Raw genomic sequence first — 4248 nt, 5'->3', positions numbered from 1 at the left:
GCCTCATGGGATTTCCAAGGCTGTAAATCCTTGTGGAAGCAAACTGCCTCATCTTTCTCTTTCATCGGGGCAGCTGAATTTGAACCACTATATCACTAGTCGAGACCCTCCAAAAAGCTGTGATGTGTTTAAGTGAAATATGTATCTAAATTTCTATGGAAAACACAAAAGTGAAGTGCAGAGAGGAAGTGTCCAATTCCCCAAGGGAGTCAGTGAAGGATCTCGAGGACTTTCATTCAGCAGGCGGTTGAGAGACATCACAAGGGAAAAAAACCAAACATTCAGCCAGTGTATACCTGCTGTTGATATAAAGTGAGTATGGAGAAAGGGGATCTAGTAATCTACACCGGGCTGGCCAGGTGTCTCTGAGCTCATTTCACCTCTAATACCCACTGAGAACTCTTGATTCTCAGGATTTAGTTCTGAGATAATGAAAATGTGTAGTGTGATAGACGATGCTGTGGCAGTAATAAAGCCCAAAGTCCTGACTGTAGAAAGTCTTACTCAGGCAAGTGAATATATCCAGACAGAAACCCAAAGCTGGTACAGGAAACCCAGGAGCAGCTCTGCCTGTGATTATGTAATAAACTGAGAAGCATCGGCAAGTCCAGATGCCCAACGTAATCAAAGGCATCACACTGTCAGGTGTGAAGGTGGCATAGAACTGTTGATCGAGGCGTGCAGGAATGAGCTACAGCTAGGTCAACTGGTTCCTACCCAGAGGGCAATCCGTGTGACTATTGTGCCCAGGGTCTCAATGGCCCAAGTTTATGGTCATGGGAGATAGATTCTTTCTCTCCAGAGAAGGTAAAGAGTAGACTACATCTCAGAAAGAATGAACTACTGGCTTGCGCTGCCCACTCTCTTCTGTTTGGCAGCCACCTTTACACGTCCCACCAGTGACGTTTCCCTACGGTCCTGAGTCTCGGCTCACCTTTCTTCCATTTCTGTTCTCTGTTTTTCAGACTCGTCACTTTTTATGGATATCTTTTCAAATTCTTTATTTCTCTCCTTTCTTGTCTTCAATATGCTGTGTTTAATTAGGACATTTTAGTTTTTAAATGTTCATTTGTGCAGTTTTTACTTGTCTGCTGATATTTATTTTCTGTTCACTTATTAAGGGCATATTTTTCTTTTGTTCCTTCAACATATTTATAATGGTCATCCTGGATTCCGTTTCTGCCAAATACCTTTCTCTAGATTGCAAAGTACGTGTTTCTGCCTATATATATAGCAATTTTTAATCTTTGTTGAGCACTATCCGTAATAAAGTACAGGTTTGGGATTTGTCTAACTTTCTCTGGAAGTGTTTTGATGTAGTCCTGGAAAGCATTTAATTTCTGGCTGACAACCTTCAATTTCTTAGGCTTGTTTTTTATTTATTTTGTTTTGTTTTTAGAATGATCTATTTTATTAGACTGATCACACGTGGTCTAAGAAAACTCAAATAGAAAACCAAATATGACCAGATCTTAAAGACTGACCTTCAAACATCAGAGCCAATGATGCCACATTTGCCTATGATCTCGCCAATATAAAACCACATCCACACTTCAGTGGCCACCAAACCATTCAGCAGAGCTTCTTTAACTGTGAGCTGTTCGAAACGACCAGTCTTAGCACTATTGACTATTTTTCCAGGCTCCGAATAGCTGCAGGGATCTCAGCAGGGGTTGGAGAAACCAGCCCCACCCTGGCATAGTGCCATCATGTGGCCAATTGAGGCTTCGAATAAGTCACAGCAGCGTTTACCAACCCCAGAGCCTCCTCTACCAAGTTATGGATCAGCTGGGCCATGGTTCTAGGAAAATCCGTGGCCCGAAACGGCCGATTGAATGTCACCTGTGGGAAGCAGGCTGGATTTTAAGTTTCATTAGAATGAATCCTGGGAAAGTCTAGGGTATTTTCCAAGACCCCCTAAGTGACAGGAACCTACCTCTATATTCTGTCATCACATGGCTTTGTTATCAATCTGGCTATTATTTTTTTAAAGGGGGGTTCTTTGTGCCAACAGATGACCTTTCTGTTGTCTAAGTCGAATGTCCACAGGTGTCAGCCAAGTCTGTCTGGTGCATCGTCTCTTAGCACTGCTTATGTTTCTCTTTCTACCTTTAGTAACCATTCACTGATACGTTTGGACAGTCTCTGACTGCATAGGCACTCACCCAGCCTTCAGACAAGGACTCACAAGTTAATCCTATTAGACTTCTGAGTTTGTTTGCTTTTTCCCTAGATGTAGATTCTTCTTTTCTGATACAATATTCCATAGACTTTCACTGCTTCCATTGCCCTACGATCTGATTCCTCCATTCTCAGGTCAGATAGTGTGCTCTGCTTGGCTTTCTGTATCCAGGATCCAGAGGGAGCTAAGCTGTTCATGGGACTCCCTTCGTGAGCTTCTCTTCACTCAGGCCCTCACAGGAATGCTTTGCCTGCTGCTCAAACCCTAGGAGGTTTCCTCTAATATTCTTCCAATTAAAAAAAAAAGAAATGTGGCAAGGGAGTTAATCCAGTACCAGTTATTCCATCATGATCAATGTAAAAGTCATCTTACACCATGCGTATGTTCGCTTTTATGCACATTCCATGATAAAGTTGAAATGGAAAAACGGATGCAATTACCTTCCGACCATCTTCACTAGAAACTAGGTAAAATCAGAGAAATGAGTGTGATTTTAAAATGTTGCTTAAAAAAACATTAGGTTAACATATTTCTGTATTTCATCAGTACAAAATTAGATCTGGAGTCTTTTGATTTCCAGGAGGGACACTGGGGAAAATTTACTAACCCTTTTGCTGAAAAATAATAATAATGGTTTATACACTATACTGATGTAAATCTAAGAAAAATAAAAATCAATTTCATTTCATCATTACCAAGTATCCTTATTTAATCTCTGAAAGGAACCCCTGACACTTGCACCTCCAGGTTTTGTCGCGAAGGAAATGTATTTCCACTGAAGAGAAAGAAGTTACTCAAGGACATAGACCTACTTCATTTTCCGAGATTAAATGAACATGGTTTTGACACTCTCTTATGAGTGATTAGCAGCCATTGAACCAGAGATTTATATAGAAGGTCTTCCTGGGGAAGAAAAAGAGAAGACAGTGTGACCTGTTTGATTAGTTTGGATAGCACCACTCCAGATCGACTTCTCCTGAGGATTCATTAAGCAAGAAACACAATAAAAATCAGGATGCCTTATCCAGACCCTCAACTGGACTTAAGAATAAGGTTTCTTAGTGCTAGATCAGTAGCAGAGGGACTGGGGATGTTGTTGATGCAGGACAGGCCCTCGGTCATTTATCATTACAGATAGATGTTACCTCGTTATGATGAATATGAATTTATACTGCATCGTGTCTTCTCCACAACTCCGTTTGTATATTTAAGTTAGCACTGTTTGCATGTTTCTAAAAATGACTTCAGCACCAGATTGATGTATTGCTGCAATGGTCGATTGTATTTCATTTTAAAAGTTTGTCTTTCATTTCCCAAGCAAAAGTACCAGGCTTCTGATAACCAACCTAGATCATAAACCTTCACATTCATCGTTGTCTCAGTGAAACGCATCCATAATGTATGATTTCCTGAAGCCACCTTTTATTTACTGAAAGCGTTTTGATGAATGCATTAAGTTAATGTCTGTGGTTAAAAATTGCTATACATAATTCAAAATGACAACAGTGAACTGCACATAAAAGTGGGGAAAGTGTTTACCTTTTTCACATGAAAGTACATAAAGTTATAATGAGGACTTGATACTAACTTTCCTTTAAAGAATCTGTGAGTTGATCCAATGCCAGCAAAAATCTATGGCGTCTTCTACTGATGACCGCAGCCCCCAAACCACGGGAGCTTCACCAAGATCGCCCAGGTTTTCTGCTTGATATTTCCAACGCCTATTGTTGGTGGAGCTCTACATTGATGTTAGGGTTTTCATATGTTTATTCAGATGTTTTATTAGTACTATTGGTCTGTTTTGTTTAAATACAATTACTAAGACTTTTAACAGTATTCTAGGCACATTTCCCCCTTAGAACTATTTATTTTCAGACTTTAATTCAACAGTGTCTGTGTGCGAGCGTGGGGATGAGGACGTTCCAGGGGCGGATGTGGACGTTCCAGGGGCGGATGTGGACCCTGGATGGCAGAACAAGGAAGCATCCTGACAGGGGCAAAACCCAACTCTGGTGAGCCTGAGAGCAATGTAGCTCCACAGAACCGGGCTTCAAACAAGTTTGTGG

The 4248-nt window shown here is 40.9% G+C and overlaps 1 pseudogene; it reads right to left on the bottom strand.

Annotated features, from left to right (window-relative positions):
- Positions 1–1486: 1486 nt before the first annotated feature.
- Positions 1487–1797, bottom strand: LOC101658457 (annotated as a pseudogene).
- Positions 1798–4248: the final 2451 nt, after the last annotated feature.

Source organism: Echinops telfairi, unplaced genomic scaffold (genome assembly GCF_000313985.2).
Source record: "Echinops telfairi isolate 266 unplaced genomic scaffold, ASM31398v2 ScPeMD7_7400;HRSCAF=8409, whole genome shotgun sequence".
Classification (NCBI taxonomy): domain Eukaryota; kingdom Metazoa; phylum Chordata; class Mammalia; order Afrosoricida; family Tenrecidae; genus Echinops; species Echinops telfairi.
This window is presented reverse-complemented; position numbering and strand designations above follow the sequence as displayed.